This window comes from Phalacrocorax aristotelis, chromosome 29 (genome assembly GCF_949628215.1).
Source record: "Phalacrocorax aristotelis chromosome 29, bGulAri2.1, whole genome shotgun sequence".
Classification (NCBI taxonomy): Eukaryota; Metazoa; Chordata; class Aves; order Suliformes; family Phalacrocoracidae; genus Phalacrocorax; species Phalacrocorax aristotelis.
Genome location: NC_134304.1, coordinates 431,077 through 448,419, shown reverse-complemented (window position 1 = coordinate 448,419; position 17,343 = coordinate 431,077). Strand labels below are relative to the sequence as shown.

Below are 17,343 nucleotides of genomic sequence, written 5' to 3'. Positions count from 1 at the left end.
TTTCGGCCCGTTGTGCAGGTGTGCCCTTAGGGAGTGACTTTGCTTCCACTACTTGGTCTGTGGTGGTGACAGCATATCCTGCCATTCCAACTCCATTCTTTACAAGACTGCTCCCGTCAATATACCAAGTGTGGTCAGCTTCTTCCAGCGGCTCCTCCTTCAAGCCGGGCCTACTCGCATGCACAGTCTCAATGGTTTCTATGCAGTCATGCGCGACAGTCTCCATTTCCTGTTTGTCCGTTAAAAAGGAAGCAGGATTGATAATAGGAGATGTGACAATTTCTATATCATCCTGTTCCATCAAAACTGATTGATATTTCAGGACTCTTGATGGCGAGAGCCAGTGTCCCCCTTTTTCTTCTAAAACGGAGGTTACAGTGTGGGAAGTGTGCACAATCCCCTTCTGTCCCAATGTGAATTTTCGGGCTTCTTGGATAATCAAGACAACGGCAGCTACTGCCCGAAGGCATCCTGGCCATCCTTTGCTTCCTTCATCCAATTGTTTGGAGAAGGATGCTACAGCTCGTTTATAAGGACCCAATCTCTGGGCCAAAATTCCCAAAGCCACTCCTTGCCTTTCATACGAGAACAGCCAAAAGGGCTTAGTTACATCGGGCAGGCCCAAAGCTGGAGCCCTCATTAGTTCCAATTTCAGTTCTTTGAATGCCCGCCTGGCTTCATCAGTCCGTATTCATTGTGTCAGGCTATTTTTCAACAGTTCACACAGAGGTTTAACCAGAAGTCCGTAATTATAGATCCAGAATCGGCACCAACCTGTCATTCCCAGAAAGGTTCGAAGTTCTTTTACCGTGGTCGGTTCTGGAGTCCTGCAAGTGGCTTCTTTCCGAGCTGTCAGTCCCGAGCTGTGTCTGTCCCTTAGAAGTCACAAATCCCAAGTATATTACTTCTTTCTTCAAGATCTGGGCTTTCTGTAACGAGACTCGATAACCACTTAGTCCAAGAAAGTTTAACAAACTCACAGTCCATTCTTTACATTCTTCAACCCTTTCTGTGGCTATCAAAATATCATCTACGTATTGTAAAAGAGTACCGTTTCCTGGAGGTCTTTCCCAGGCCTCTAATTCTTCAGCTAATTGATTTCCAAAGATCGTGGGGCTGTGTTTAAATCCTTGAGGTAACACTGTCCAGGTTAGTTGGGTGTTTGGTCCCGAATCAGGGTTTTCCCATTCAAAGGCAAATAAACTGTGGCTTTCAGGGGCCAAGGTGAGGCAAAAGAATGCATCTTTCAGGTCTAATACTGTGAACCATTCATAGGTTTCTTTTAAATTAGTTAGTAAGGTGTATGGGTTCGCCACTACCGGGTATATATCTTCAACTCACTCATTTATTGCGCGCAGGTCTTGTACCAATCGATATGTTTTGCCATCAGGCTTTTTGATAGGCAAAACAGGAGTGTTATACTCTGAAGAGCATTCAATCAATACTCCAAATCTTATGAATTCTTCTATGATGTGTTGCTGTACGCTTCTATGGGAGAACTTATCTTGGGCCACATATCTCCGGGACACAGGGCTCTACCCACCCTGGGGACAGTGATGCACAGACATCAATATGATGGATACAAAATGTCCGTTTATTTAGCTGCGTCACACGCTTATACAGCTCTTGCGCTTCCTGTTCCTGCCACTCCTATGGGGAGGAGTCTATCTTCCCGTCACACCCCGTGATCTTCCGGTCACCGATCCCTGTCTATTCCCCTACAATGATGCTTTTCACTCCTCGCCTGTCCCCTAATTTCAGGGGATATTGCTTTACCTTGACAGGTTGTGCCCCCTCTTTGAGTTTAACAACAACCAATTCTGCATTTTGGCCTTTCCAGGCATTCCCGAGGCCCATACTCCTGGATATACCCGGTCTTTTATGTCTTGTGTAATTTCCTCTCCCCTAACCTGTGGTTCAGTGTGGGTCAAACTTAAAATGTCAATGTGTTTTTCTTCTGGTATTTTAAATTCAATTTCCCCATCATTAAATTTTATTTCAGCATTCAATTGTTCTAGTAAGTCTCTTCCCAAAAGTGGTCTAGGAGCTTCAGTCAGGTAGAGAAATTTGTGAATCCCTACACTCTTCCCAATTTTGAAGTTCAAGGGTTTCAAAGAGAAAGCTTTCTCGACCTGTCCGGGTGCTCCTGTTACCGAAAAACGCGGTACAATCAGAAACAACTCTTTAACACCAAGTCAGTAGTAAAGAGCAGTCATTCTTTATTCCCAGCGCCGGATGCACGGGGGATCGCTCCTCCTAACGTGCGTACCTTACACACCTTTCCCATAGGATTTAGAGATCAAAAATGTACATATTCATACATATTCATTATTGTCCTTTCTACTGATTGGCACAAACTTGCTCGTTCCCTATGTAAATTACTGCGCAGGCTCGGTTGTCCTCTTCCATTTTTCTCTTTTGAGTAGGTGGTGTTACTTGGGTCGGTGGTCCCTGAGTCGGTGGTCGCGATCTCCCCCTGCCGGAATTACCTTTTACCTACTTGGCTCTTAATCTTGGCAGTCCTGGCCAGTTTTCTCAGTCCGCTACACGGAACCACATTTTGTCATCCTTTTCTGACAGAAACACATTGTCTGTTGTTTTGTTCGCATTAATGCTTACCTAGGGACTAAAAGACAGGTCAAAGACTACACTGATTGGTGTACTCCCTGTCCCCAGACTTAGCGTCCAGTTGGGTAGGGCTGTACAAGGAGTAGAGCAACATCCGTGGTTGGTTAATTCCATCGCTCTGGTTACATTTCCCCCCTTTGGAAGTTTTGAGGTAATCATCTTTTCAATGCTTCCATCTTAGATCAATAATATTCCACTATATCAGTTTAGTGTTTGGTTCATCCTCTCAAATTTCTTACTTGATTGTGGTCTCCAGGGCGTACGCAGGTCCCATTTTATGCTCAAAATTTTACTGATTTGTTGAACTACACCTGCAAAAAAATGTGGTCCTCTATCAGAGGACATTCCCATTGGCACTCTAAATCTTGGTATTATTTTTTCAGCAATATCTTAACTATTTCTCTGGCTTTGTTGGTGCAGCAAGAGAAGGCTTCTGGCCATCCAGAAAATTGGCCAGTCAGCACTAACAAATACTTAGATCTATTTTGGCTGGGTAACTCAGAAAACTTAATTTGCTAATAATCTTTGGGAGAATTTCTTTGTTTTGTTTTTCTTAAAGGTGGTTTCTTTTGGTTCAGGGGATTATTTCTAGCACAGATTAGACAGTTATTATGGATTTAACTACTCTTGTCATGTCTATACGCACTACAGATGTTTTTAAACTCGACACTATAGCACCTACACCCCAATGTGTTTGCTCCTGCTTTTCTTTTGCAAGTTTTGTCATAACTTGTGGGGTTGTTATTAGCTGGTTTTTTGGTGTTACTCACTATCCTATTCTGTTTCTGTGGGGTTTTTTCCTTTTTTTTTTTTTCTCTTCCATTTTATTACATTATTTTCATTACTATCATAATACTTATTCTGTCGCTATTATAATTATTATTTTATTGTAATTATTAAACTGTGCGTATCTCAACCCACAAGTTCTTTTGCTCTTCCAATTCCCTTCCCCATCCCACAGGGGTGGGGGGAGTGAGCGAGCGGCTGCGTGGTGTTGAGTTGCCAACTGAGGCTGAACCACGACACCAACACATCACAAGCAGCTGCAGAAGCCAGGGACCTTCCTCAGGCCTAGCACCTACTCAGGTACCTGTGACTTCAGAAGCAGGTGGAGACGCCAGGGGCCTTCCTCAGGCCTAGCACCTACTCAGGCACCTGTGACTTCAGAAGCAGGTGGAGACGCCAGGGGCCTTCCTCAGGCCTAGCACCTACTCAGGCACCTATGATGTCAGAAGCAAGGAGACTGTGGCAGACAGTATTGAAAGCTTTACTGAAATCCAAAATGATGACAACAGCTGTTTCCCGCCGGTGCTCCATGGCCGGCGGCTGCTTTTCCAGGCACACGTGTTGCGGGGTCTGCTCTTGTCCAGGCAGGGTCACTTTGACCTTGCAAGAGTAAGGCCAGGTTTCAGCAAAGAGCGCCCATGAGTTGAGAGGACAGTTAAAACATCTTACAGCAGAAATCTCAGGAGAGTTTGGCCAGTAACTAACTCAGCACTCCAGAATGCCCTACCTGAAAATGCTTTGCTGCTCATAGTAGCCATCTAGCACAAGTTTGGCAAGACCTGCCCCCTGCCACCGACTCACCGTTTTCTCGTCCACCACAGACAGACTGCACAACAGAAAACCATCCCAAACAACATGGAGCCCAAGACCGCCACGGCGCCTTCTATGCAGTAGGAGCGGAAATCTTTTGGATCCATGGCATTAGTGTCCTTCTTGTCATCCACACCTGGAGGAATGATTCTGTGTGTTAGCGTGTCCTGCACACTACTGCTCCTCTCACAGGAGGCCTGACATTGCCAGGAAATGTCCCCTCTCACTTTGTTAGCGTCTGTGAAGCAGTGAACATCCTGGGGCTGCAACATTTCCTTGGCTTCAGGAGAAGCAAAGGAAACTCCCAAGGCCGTTGCAACTCAACGCACTCTGGAGCCTCTCTTACTCCTCTCAGCTTTGCTTACGCTCTGGCATGGCCATAATCCAGTTTTCCCCGTGACACAGGTTTGCTCCCCCTTCTTGGTGACCCTTCACACCTGCACACAATTCCTTTGCGCTCGTCCACCTTCGCTTTGCAAGGCTGGCTCGTGCCGCTGCCTGGAGGCTCACTCTGACCCTTTGGGAGCACTCATGAGGGCAGGTGGAGAGCACGTGGGGGAGCGCAGCTGTTTGACCCATCACCCCTTTGAGTGAGACGGACAAAGCCCACCCCAGCATCAGGGAGTGCCACCCGCAGCTCTCCCTCCCCACAGGACCCACCCCCCGAGGGGACGGAGTCAGGCCCTCTCAGGAGACACCTGAACCTTGCTCTCCCCCTTGGCCTTTTCTCCAGCATGTGCACGCGGGCATGCCTCCAGTTTTCCGGAGCGTGTCCCACTTATGGCCCCTGCAAGACTGCTCAGTACCTGGGTTCTTTTGAAAGAATTCGTATATGCTGGCGTGGTGGGCTTCCCCGGGGTCGGACAGCACTGCCAAAAGGAGAGAAGGGTAAAGCCTTCTTTTAGAACACTTGCTCTTTACTAAGGGTTTGGCTACTGACACGATGTGCAGTAGCAGGCACCAGGGGAGGACCCTGCAGACCCCCAGTGGTTTTGATATGTGACCCTGGAGGACTGGGGGACAGGATTACCTGGCATGCCTGTTGATTGAATCGCTGCTGGATTTTCATCGGAGCCTGGCACCGTGGGACTGCCTCCTTCCTGAAGCGCTTTGTTCTGCACAGTCTGGTGGTCCATCTCTTTAGAAAGAAGGATGGTCTGTTTAATTAGAAGTAACTGTTCCTCATCAGGAACATGGTATCTTCAGGAAGCAAAAGACGTTAACACTTAGAAACAAAGCCTGGGCGTTTGGGGGTGCAGCTCATCTCTAGTGCAAGCAATGTGCCGTTCACAGAGAAAAATGTCAGCACTAGGCACTTCCCAGTTTACCAGTACACAGCAAAACCTGACGTGCTGAGAGACTAGGAGATTGCATGTCATCGTCTTGTTTGTACTTAGGTTTGCCTATTTCACCTTTATACTTTGCTCTTTGAGGAGCTTAACAGAAAGTATCCCGTTCAATTTCTCTCTGATCAAATACTGAAAAGGAGTGCTTAGTCTGTGAAGTCAGCCAAGACTGACGACTCACCCCTGGGGTGCCAGGTGAGCTCCAGCGCAGGACCCAGCCGAGGAGTCGGAGCCACATCTGCAACCAAACAGCCATGAGAAGTTTTCATCCTACGCTGGGGTATCCGCCATCATAACCGAATAGGGGAGCATAGGTGGGGATCGCCTAATGACACGGCACGCACACGCATGTCTGTGCTCTCACACCCGCAGGAGATGCCTTGCTCACACTTGGGCTTTGAGCTGGCAGCTCTCAAAGGAAGTCAAAAGCCACGACGTACCCATGCTGCGATCTCCCTGCGCGTCACCCCTGGAAGCCAGCAGGGAAGCTGGATGTCCATTGCCTCCAGCCACGTCTGTAAACAAACAGAACAGAGCAGCTCCCGTGAAATATTTCCATACACTTTTTCGGATACTTCTTCATTCACGGATGCAGTGAATGTAGTTGAAACGCGGGATTGCTGCATGGCACTCTTCTCTCCCTTCCACTCAGGGGCATCGTGCAGACAGTTCCTGGGTGCCTGGACCACGGTGATCCAATAGCAACCATGCGTGGAGCTGTCGGGAGAAAGGATTCCCTGGAGCTCACACCAGCTCTGAACTCAGCCCCAGAGAGCCCACGGGCTTTGCAGCAGGCACTGGAAGCAGCACAGGCTCGCAGGGTCTGGCAAAGACGGCTTTGCAAGGCAGAGAGCCCCAGGGCACATCACCGAGCCCGAGCTGTGCCCTCTCTGCTCTTCTGCATGTCTGAGCATTGGCCAAGAAACGGCCGCAGGAGCGCCGCGGAGGGGCCCGGCCCGGCCCGGCCCGGCCCGGCCCGGTGGGACCATCGGGGCCGCTCCGCACCCAGCAGCCGCAGGAGCGCCGCGGAGGGGTCCGGCCCGGCCCGGCGGGACCATCGGGGCCGCTCTGCACCCAGCAGCCGCAGGAGCGCCGCGGAGGGGTCCGGCCCGGCCCGGCCCGGCCCGGCGGGACCATCGGGGCCGCTCCGCGCCCAGCAGCCGCAGGAGCGCCGCGGAGGGGCCCGGCCCGGCCCAGCCCGGCCCGGCCCGGCGGGACCATCGGGGCCGCTCTGCACCCAGCACCCGCAGGAGCGCCGCGGAGGGGCCCGGCCCGGCCCGGCCCGGCGGGACCATCGGGGCCGCTCCGCGCCGCGGCGGCGGCTCCTGCTGCCGCTCCTGCCGCATCGGGTTGGTGTTTGCCAAAAGCTGCTGTGCTGGTTTGGCTGCGAAGGGGTTAATTCTCCTCACCGTGGGGGGCGGCTGCCTTTACAGCTTCACGCGCTCTGCCGGGTGGCGGGGGGGGGGGGTTGGGAGGGGGGGGCCATGGTGGGGGCGGCTGACGCCGGCTGGCCAATGGCAGGTTCATTCCATGCCACGTGACACCATGACCAGTATGGTGAGGGGGGGCAGGTGGCGGCTCGGGAGCGGCGCGGCGCCGGGTCGGCGGGCGGCGAGCGGCTGCGGCGCGTGCGGTTCGTTCCGGCGGTTCGTTCCCCCTGTGCCCTCCGTTCCCCCCTCCCCCGGGGCTTTGCGCCTCTCGTTGTTCTCCTGTACATGGCATTTCTGTTGTTGTTTCTTTTAATTTTAGTTATTGAGCTGTTCTTGTCCCGCCCCACGAGCGTTCCCCTTCTGATTCTCTCCCCCATCTGCCGGTGGGGGAGTGAGCGAGCGGCTGTGTGGGGCTGAGCTGCCGGCTAAACCACGACGGCTGCTCTTAGTTTTTGTTGTCACGGGGTAGGTTTGGATGGATCTGTGCCCAAGCAGACTGGCATGGCTAGGCCTCTTGGGGCCTGGGCTTCAAACTGCAACAACGGTAACCTCTAAGATGATTCTCTCGATTTTGTTCTTGGTGTTGATTTTTCTGAGGCCCGAGTTGTAGGTCCTGTTTCCTGTACACGGAGAGATTCCTTGTTAACAGATAGGCACTGTAGTGTGAACTCTAGAATTTGTTCCCATCCCAGAAGAGTCTGATTGTCAGTGTTTGACTCTTTCTTGCATTTGGGGGAGGGGTGGTGGTGATGCGGCTGGTGTTCTTCCACCCCAAAGCTGGGGTGCAAGCAAGCAGTTTCTCTCACAAGTGATTCCTACTAGTTTCCTAGAGACGATCTCCCTTTCAGGCGAGAGCAAAAGAACAAGATACTAAAGCGTATTGCCTTTTGTGCAGGGGTGGTGAAGGGCTAGTTAATCCTTCCCGAACCTGAAACTCAGTAAGCAGTTTAGCACCTTACCAAATGCTGCTGGTTCTCTTTCCAAGCCATCTTTTCTGCCCTGAGATGGTACCTGTACTCCAGGTTTTTCTTCTGTATCCTGTCTTCCTAAGATTTACGGAGGCCAGAGAATCAGGTGTAGTGACTGAAATGACAGGCAGTGAAATGCCATCCTGGCTACAGGATTACTGCTGCCATTTCTGTATTCATCCAGCCCAGCTCTGCATCAGCTCCGCTGGCCTTGTTTGAAGGGTCATGTTTTCCAGCCTTCTGAAAGATATGCCTCTCCACCACACTGAGGTGACATTATAGCTTGTGGTGTTGCCACGTTGCCATGGTTTTAGGTGGGACAGGGTGACTTTTCTTCACTGTAGCTGGTAAAGTGCTGTGTATTGGATTCAGGATGAGAATAATATTGATAAAGCACTGATGTTTCAGTTGTTGCTGGGTGGTGCTTGTATGAGTCAAGGACTTGCCCCACCTCTCATGCTCTGCCAGGTGCCCAAGAAGGCGGGAGGGGAGGGGGCACAGCCAGGGGAGCTGATCCAAACTGACCAAAGGGTCACCTCATGTGACGTCATGCCCAGTATATTGACTGGGGGGGACTGGCTGGGGAAGCAGCGATTGCAGCTCAGGGACCGGCAGCACCTGTTGGTGGGTGTTGAGCTATTGCAGCACTTGTTGTTTGGTTTTTTTCCCTAATCCAGGGTTTCACCTCTCTCTCTGTCTCTTGTTATTTTGCTTTTCATTAGCATTAGCATTAGTATTAGTGTTACTGCTACTTCTTCTACTCCTAGTAGTGTTTTCTTTTAATTTTGAAAGTGTTCTTATCTCAGCCCACGAGTTTTCTTACTTTGACCCTTCCGGTTCTCTCCCCCATCCCACGGGGGTGAGGGGGGTGAGCAAGCAGCTGCACGGTGTTTAGTTGCCGACCGGGGCTAAACCACGGCAGTCCTTGTTGGTGCCCAACGTGGGGCACGAAGGGTCGAGATAATAACAGTTGCTGGTCACAGCATTGATCTACCTGTTCTCAGTATTAGTTTATCCCACCTGCACCACGTTGGTTCTGAAGTACCTGTTAAAGATTGGTGTGGGTTTTTGTAGTTTGCTGTGCTCTGCAGTGATGGGAGATGTTTTGCCTGAGTGATTTGTTATTCCAACGCTGGCCTTGAGCTATATCTGTTATTTGGGTCTTGCCCAGCCCTTAGAGCTTAATCTTTCTCCACAGAAGTACCATTTGTATAAATTGTCTTTAGCTGTAGACGCTTCCCTTTAATAACTTGGTGTTGCTGCCAGAGTGTGGGCTTCAGAGCTAGCTGTGACCCCCTATGCTGTAAGGAGAACAGGTTCTCAGTGCAGAGTGGAAGGAGCACTCATAACCCTTTGTTTGCAGGAGAACACGTACGGCACAGGTAACGCCACGTGCTGTGTGTGCACGTGTAGGTGGCTGGCTGTACTGCTCTGTGGCACGGGGTAAGGGCTCTGTCCGATGCCTGCCTTGGTCAGCGGGTGTAACACCCAGGCCGAGTGAGCTACGGTTCCTATCTTCCTTTTGAGAGTCCGTGAAGAAAGCAGTGCCGTTGGAACAAGGGAATGAAATCTGCCTTGTCTTCCGGAGGCTTTTTCAGGAAGCATTGCAGACCTTGCCAAACACAGTTAATGGAAGGAGTGTGCATTTCCACGTGTAGGGAGCATCTCTTCCTAATGCGCCTATTTAATCTTGCAAATCGCTTCAGCTCTTCAGTTTTCTACAGGAAAATCTCAGGTGATGTACTGAAACGTGAACTCTTTGTGGAGCACCTCCAGAAGTGTGGGAACTGCCTGAAGGGCCTAGATATGTGTGTGAAATCCTGCAGAGGTGTGGTAAGGACAGGCGATCGGAAGGGAAGGACTGGAATAAGGAATACGAGGCTTTAAGTATAGAAAAACCTCAGTGTTTTCAAGTGCAGTGTTCTGGTTACATCGTCAGTATATGGAAAACTAGCGTATAACTGATGAGCTCTGAAAGCCTGTATTGCTTGTAAGGTGAAAATATCAACGGTACGTTTGGTGGAGGAGCTTGAGAGTGAAGGTAGTTAAGAACTTAGTATTCCTCCATGTTCAAAAGAAACATGCCAGAAGTGAAGAAGACCTAAACGATGCGTGAAATCGACTAGAAGGCAATGGACAATAAGGAATCAAGTAGAAAAGCAAGGGAAAGGACAAATGGAAACTTCTAGCTGCTACTGAGCAGCTTTTGAAAATCTGCTTTTTCTCAGATCGCATCTTCCTAACGTGCGTGAGTAGACCCAAACTCAGAGTCTCGGTGCTTTTTCCCTGTTATTTATCTTGTCAATACCTCTGCATCCCTTTTTGTTGGTGACCTCGTAGGGATCGGAAACGCAAAGGGTTCTCCTTTTGCTCTGCTGTGAGATCCAAACCTGTCCTTAGTGCCATTTTGTTCAGGAAAAGAGCTACAGGAGAGGGATAGGAGATTATTCACGGCAAACGGATGAAACTTGTGTCAATCTCCAAAACGTTGATGGCTGACAGGAGTCTCTTTTTGCATTTTTCCCTTGATTTCCAGTGCAGAATGCGAGCCCTAACGGCTCAGGTAACGAGCAGCCTGCTGCAGTTTCCAGAGGTGACTGTTGAGGCATTTGGGGAAGATGAGAGAAGCCTAGATTCTGTGCTGCGTGGGAAGTTTTCCAGAGGTGAGCATTTTCCTTGACATTGGGTCTTGCTATAAAGTTGTTATTGCCTGGAGGTTCCCTGAAGCACAAGGTCACAGAATCAGCTGTGTCAGGTTGGTGCTGCTCAGGTGCATGAGGTTTTGAGAGATGAAAAAGGATGAACTATGAAGAAAATCTGAAAAATTCTACTCCTAAAGCATTAGTATCGTTCAACTTTGCAATGACAGGAGCCTGCACCAATCTTGAGCTATTAAAACAACATGCCGAGTCATTGAGCCCTCCTCGATTGCTGACGAAATGAAAGGCAGTCTTCAAAAAAGTCACAGTGTTGTTCTGGTCCGTTTTCACCTGTATCATCATAACATCGCATGCAGAACTAGTTCTGCTACAACGTTAGAGAGCCAAACCCTGCTCTTTTTTTTTCCTTTCTAGCCTGAGTGCAAACAGAAGGAAGAGGACAGCCCTGTTGAGCGCTGCCGCCAGATTTGCAAAGCATTTCCTGGGATGCGGGTGAGTGTCCAGTGAGAGCTGCTGAGAGTGGCTAAGCAGGTGAGGTGGCTGCCTTTCTAGGTGATGTGAATGTAGAGCTGGGTGCCTATGCGGGTGTCGGGGCTTCTGTTAAGAACACGTAGAGTCTCTCTACCTGCCTGTAAGTGCAGTAACTGAGCTCATACTTCCTTCGGGTTGCAAGTAGTTCAGTGAAAGGAAATGTGTTAAATTCTCTCTGTAATCAGCACGTGTAGAAGTTTAAATTCACTCCCGCAGCGCCCATTGGAAGGTAATTCCTTGCTGAAGTGCAAATCCCTGCCCAAAGGCGGCGTGTGTCAAGCCAAATGAGTAAACTAGAATGGAGTTGGCTTAGTTTTAGGAAAGGATGGGCTTAGCAGTATGCTTTAGGACTTGTATTCCCGTAGGTATTAGGATGCTTTCTAGCAAACTCAAGCTGAATATGGTATAAGGACTCTAGATCGCTAGACTGTAATCTTTACCCCAAGCAGTCAGAATTCTGCAGTGCAGGAACGTCAGGTAGAAATGCAAAATCATAAGGTGGTTGGTTTCAAGCTGTGTTGCTTGAGGGTTTCAGCTGGGGGATTTTCAGTCATGGACCAGAATTCGGTAAGCCTGTCTTCCTCTGTTAGGGTCTTCTCTTGAAGGGAAGGGGCAGCGCCTGTGATTCTCCAGTTGTTTTCAGTGCTCCCTTGGGAGTTTGCTTTAGGCAGCCTCCTCCCCTCTTCCAGGGAGAGATGGGCTGGCCTGGCTGGCGTGTGGTCCTCAGCTGGAGGCAGTGAGCGCTGTGCCGGGGGAGCGGCTCTCTGCACACCGTTTCAGTGGAGTCCGTGAGCAGCCTCCCACCGCCCGTGTGGTAAAGGAGTTTTCCTGGCGGAAGGGAACGGGGCTGCTGGTTGGCTTGGAAGAAGCAGAGGGAAGTGTTCTCTGCCTGTACGAGCCTGGAACGTCAGGAGTGGTTAAAGCAGTTGTTCTGCCAGGAAGGGCAGGTGCTTTTTCAGGGGAGAAACGAAGCTTTTCTGTTGCCAGGTGCTGCACAATGCCGTTTCGGGAACAGCTTTGGAGCGTCACTTTGTCGGGAGGTGTTTTCCCTGTATTGCGTCACCACGCCGTCACGGCAGAGTCTCCAGTCGAGAGCACCTTGATGTACAGTGGTGGGCTTAAAGGTACCGTTATCTTTGGAGTTTGCTGATAGTAAAACAAGGTTTCTGTTTTTATGGTAGAGCAGGCAGTTACCTAATTGTCCACTTCCACAAAAAGGCCTTGAAAGCTGTCTCTTTTTTTGGCCAGAGTGAAAAACAACCCGTCCCTGCCCCCCCTTTAAAGTGTCTGTAACATACGTGTCCGAAATGGATCATTTCCGTCAGAAATACTGTCTCGAACATCTCTCGGGCTTCCGTGGTTGTGCTGTAACAGACTTAGGCACATTCCCATGGGTCTCGGACTAGCAAGCAGGTGACTTTAGAGCAGAACACATTTTTCTGTTGACTTAGGCGAGGAAAAAAGAGCCTTTAGTGAGTTACCTGACAGGTTGTTAAAAGATTGCCTTTCAGCCTGAAGTCCTTGAATCTCTGCTTATTGACTATTGTGCTCGTGTAGGTGGGATGCACTGGTGTAATGTTACTCATTTTTCCTGCCTTCTCTAATCTGTAGGCTTAAATGATGTCCCGTCCCCTCGCCTCCTAATCTGAATGTAGACAGGAGTCAGCGTAAGTTAATGGAAGATGGAGAGTCGGTCTGTTTTTATCACCTTAGAATGTGCAAGAAAGAAAGAGTGACTTAGTACTCGGCTCTCCAGAACGTGATTTGGTTGGACTCGGTAGAATCCAGGTGGGGTTTTGTTTGTCTGTAGCGCTACAGTGTGATTACTGGTAGGAAGCGTTTGTGCGGTGGTGATTTCTAAAGCGACGAGTTGGGTTGGTGCTCGACTGCGTTAGTTTGGCGATCGTCTTGATAAATCTCAGAGGCTTAGGTGGAAAGGCAAGCTGTGTGCTGGCGTAGGTGTATAATCCGTGAGGAAATTCTGTTTGTGAAAAAGGACAGTTCCGTTAAGTTTTATTTCTGCCATCTAGGTAAGCTGGGGAGAGGAAATGGGAGGAGAGATCACGCCACGCCTTGACTCTGTGCCTACCGCAGTGATCTGAAATGGAATGTAGTTGTAACTCGCTGTTGTCTCAGGGGGGGTTTTCTGCACCAGGACCCAGGGGCTCACTTCTGAATGGGAAGAATATGAAGAAGCCCTGGGGGGGAAAGTTGCCTGTTGTGTGATAAAGGTTATGAGTGTTGGAATAAAGCCAAAGCTTCTCTGAGTTTTTGTTGTTGTGCCCTGACGAGTGCTCTTGAGTACGAGCGTGCTTGGTCCGTTGGTTTCCTTTTGCTTCCTGTCTTTTTGCCCTTATTGGATGAGTGAGACGAGCATGGACAGGGCACAGGTATTGCTCGTTGGGCTGTGAGCTTCCAAGTGGTGAGCGGGGGTCAGGGTGAGCGAAACCAAGGAGACAAATTGGCACTTGGCCACTGCCCCTGTGTTTTGAATTTATTCTGTAACCCCTCCTTCCAGATCTGGACGTGACATAACATGGGGTTTTAATCTGCCTGAATGTCTGATTGCCACACGGACTCTCTTTAAAAGCAAAACGCAGCTCTAGTCTTAACATCACTCTCTGCAGTTTTTGTCGCTCCTGTATGAAGGCTTTAAGGAGCACCTTAATTTCTGGACTCTTTTCCGTGTGGGTCTGTCTTCTGTGGGCAGCTAAGTTGTACAGGTTAACACTGACTTAGAGGGACTCTGGTGCAAGGTGTCAAGCCATCGGTGGATTAACACAGGGTATTTATAGTGGCTTGTGTGCCTGCCTTTTAGCGTAGGGGTAGCTGTGTGGTCATTCAGAGAGTAAAGGAATGGGATTAAAAACCCAAACTCAGAAGCGTAGAAAGAATTTGGTGGGGGGCATTTGTTTTCTTTTTCTTTTTTCATTTTCTTTCTCTTTTTTTTTTAAATTTTTCTGGGATCATCTCTTATTCCCTTTGGATACGCATGTGAAATGCAGCAGGAAACTGAAACCGTGAATGGAGTATTATTTGAATAGGATTCTTGTAAAAGTAAATCTGATTTTAGAACATGAATGTTATTCAATTGGTTTATAATGGTTGCACGTTTCAGAGGTATGGAACGGCATTTCACCAATTTTCCTGGTTTGTGCGAGGCAGAAGGGCGGCGTTCAGAGCCAGTGAGCGGAGGCAGGTTCTCTTTGTTCATTCCCAGAGCGAGTTGGCAGCAGCGTAGGAGAATAGGCAAAGGCAGCGCCTAGCGCAGTGGGAAAATGTTTGGTGTCAGGAGCTTCTGCATGGAAAATTGAAGCGTTAATACCGGGAAGCCTTTTTGGAAGAAGTCTAGAAAAAGGGGATCGGTTTTGTTGGTCCCTTCTTTGTTTTACTGTGAGGTAAAACTTTGTTGTTGATGTGAAGCTCTCTGTTGTCACTGTGTTGCATTTTGCAAGGAGGCTCAAGGACAGCCGGCGTTCTTTTGTGGTAGAGCTTTAGTGCAGGAGTCTTCCCGTGCTGGCGTCTCTGCTCTGGCAGTCAGTGCTGTCCTGGGAGGTGTTGCCGGTGCCGAAAGGTCTGTCTTCATAAAGGCCTTGTAACAAAGGCGCTCGCAGGCGGCTTCGCGTGTTAGAGAGCAGCGTGCGCTTCTCCTCAGCTGGAGGTAGCTTTTGTGGAACAAGCTGCTGTTCTTGTTGCCGTTGCTTTCGCCTGGCTTTTCAAATTGGTGTCCACGTTCGTGGAGGTGCTGGTGTGCATTTCACACTTTTTTGCTTTCCCTGGCTGCTCTTTTGATTCTAAATGAGGACTGGTGTAACTTTTCCCACGCTAGTATCTCCCTTCCACATATTCTAAACATCTTCCATTCCCGTGGCACCGGCGTGTCTCCCCTGCAACATGCCCGCTGCCTCGTCTGACGTAGAGCCACGATTCCCCCTAATACCTGTTTGGCAAAGGAGGCGTAGGCTGTATCCCAGTGCTGATGGGCTGTGAGCAGTGGGAGAGCGAGAGTGAGTTTTGTCTTTCTGACTTAAATCCTGCAAAATAAGGTGACGTTTCTTGCATACAACTGATTTTCTATGTTTTCTTCAAGGTAATGGTTCCTAAGTAGGAAATGGGGATTGGTAAGCTGTCATAATAGAATGCACCATGGAAGTTGAAGTGAACTCAGTTAACTAACTGTAGGAAATCCAGTAAACACAAGGCAGTAAGGGATTTTTGTACAGGGCATTTTTTAATCTCTTTTGTTGATATCATTGGAAACAATGATATCAGGAAACAAAGCCAGCTCTTTCTTGTTCTTTCCCCCCTTCAGTCAGTTACTTCCTGATGTGTTCTGGAAGCGTCTCCTTCCTCTTGGAGTGTTTATTCCGGAGGGTGACCAAAATGCACCGGCACAAGCCAGGGGCCTGCTTCTGCCCTAGCAACTACTCAGGTTCCCATGACATCAGAAGCAAGGAGACAGTGGGAGACAGTATTGAAAGCTTTACTGAAATCCAGAATGATGACATCAGCTGGTTCCCCCCGGTGCTCCATGGCCGGCGGCTGCTTTTCCAGGCACACGTGTTGCGGGGTCTGCTCTTGTCCAGGCAGGGTCACTTTGACCTTGCAAGAGTAAGGCCAGGTTTCAGCAAAGAGCGCCCATGAGTTGAGAGGACAGTTAAAACATCTTACAGCAGAAATCTCAGGAGAGTTTGGCCAGTAACTAACTCGGCACTCCAGAATGCCCTACCTGAAAATGCTTTGCGGCTAATAGCAGCCATCTAGCACAAGTTTGGCAAGACCTGCCCCCCGCCACCGACTCACCGTTTTCTTGTCCACCACAGACAGACTGCACAACAGAAAACCATCCCAAACAACATGGAGCCCAAGACCGCCACGGCGCCTTCTATGCAGTAGGAGCGGAAATCTTTTGGATCCATGGCATTAGTGTCCTTCTTGTCATCCACGCCTGGAGGAATGATTCTGTGTGTTAGTGTGTCCTGCACACTACTGCTCCTCTCACAGGAGGCCTGACATTGCCAGGAAATGTCCCCTCTCACTTTGTTAGCGTCTGTGAAGCAGTGAACATCCTGGGGCTGCAACATTTCCTTGGCTTCAGGAGAAGCAAAGGAAACTCCCAAGGCCGTTGCATCTCAATGCACTCTGGAGCCTCTCTTACTCCTCTCAGCTTTGCTTACGCTCTGGCATGGCCATAATCCAGTTTTCCCCGTGACACAGGTTTGCTCCCCCTTCTTGGTGACCCTTCACACCTGCACACAATTCCTTTGCGCTCGCCCACCTTCGCTTTGCAAGGCTGGCTCGTGCCGCTGCCTGGAGGCTCACTCTGACCCTTTGGGAGCACTCATGAGGCCAGGTGGAGAGCACGTGGGGGAGCGCAGCTGTTTGACCCATCGCCCCTTTGAGTGAGACGGACAAAGCCCACCCCAGCATCAGGGAGTGCCACCCGCAGCTCTCCCTCCCCACAGGACCCACCCCCCGAGGGGACGGAGTCAGGCCCTCTCAGGAGACACCTGAACCTTGCTCTCCCCCTTGGCCTTTTCTCCAGCATGTGCACGCGGGCATGCCTCCAGTTTTCCGAAGCGTGTCCCACTTATGGCCCCTGCAAGACTGCTCAGTACCTGGGTTCTTTTGAATAACTTAATACATGCTGTGCATGCACGGTGGGCTTCCCCGGGGTCGGACAGCACTGCCAAGAATCCGAGAAAGGGAATGCCTCATATGCCAATCATTAAGGCTCAGGCACAGAGGATGCAGGAGGATGGTGTGGAGGTTCCCTCTGAGCCGTGGCCGATCTGTCAGGGCATCCCTTTGGCCCTCAGGTCACTGGAGGGATCCCCCTCTGTTGTGCCCAGGGCCTCTGGGGGGGACACACAGCAAGCTCTGGGATGCAGGTACTGATGGAGGGACATTGGATTAAGAGTCACGTTTGTCATCCCCTACTGACCGTGGCTCAGGTGGCCTCGTTCCCAAAATGGCAGAGTTCTGAAATTCCTGTGAAGGGGCGCGGCGGGCGGTGAGCATCTCCCTGCATCCACAGAGGGTTAGGAGCGAGTGTGTCTGTGGCACACTGAGGGCAATAACCTCCACACCCCAGAGATAAGAGTCATCCTCAGAGAGGTGCTCCTGCCTTCTTTTAGAGCAGTCGCTCCGTACTCCTAATTTGGCTGCTGACACGATGTGCAGC

General features: G+C 50.1%; 1 long non-coding RNA gene across 1 annotated transcript in view; it reads left to right on the top strand.

Moving 5' to 3' along the window:
• Window positions 1-11,125, top strand: part of LOC142048938 (uncharacterized) — a 497,607-nt gene extending 486,482 nt beyond the window's left edge. Inside the window, exons 13-14 of the long non-coding RNA XR_012657563.1 lie at window positions 10,505-10,631; window positions 11,043-11,125. This is a non-coding gene — a long non-coding RNA (uncharacterized LOC142048938). The remainder of the gene's footprint in view (window positions 1-10,504; window positions 10,632-11,042) is intronic.
• The last annotated feature ends 6,218 nt before the right edge of the window (window positions 11,126-17,343 follow it).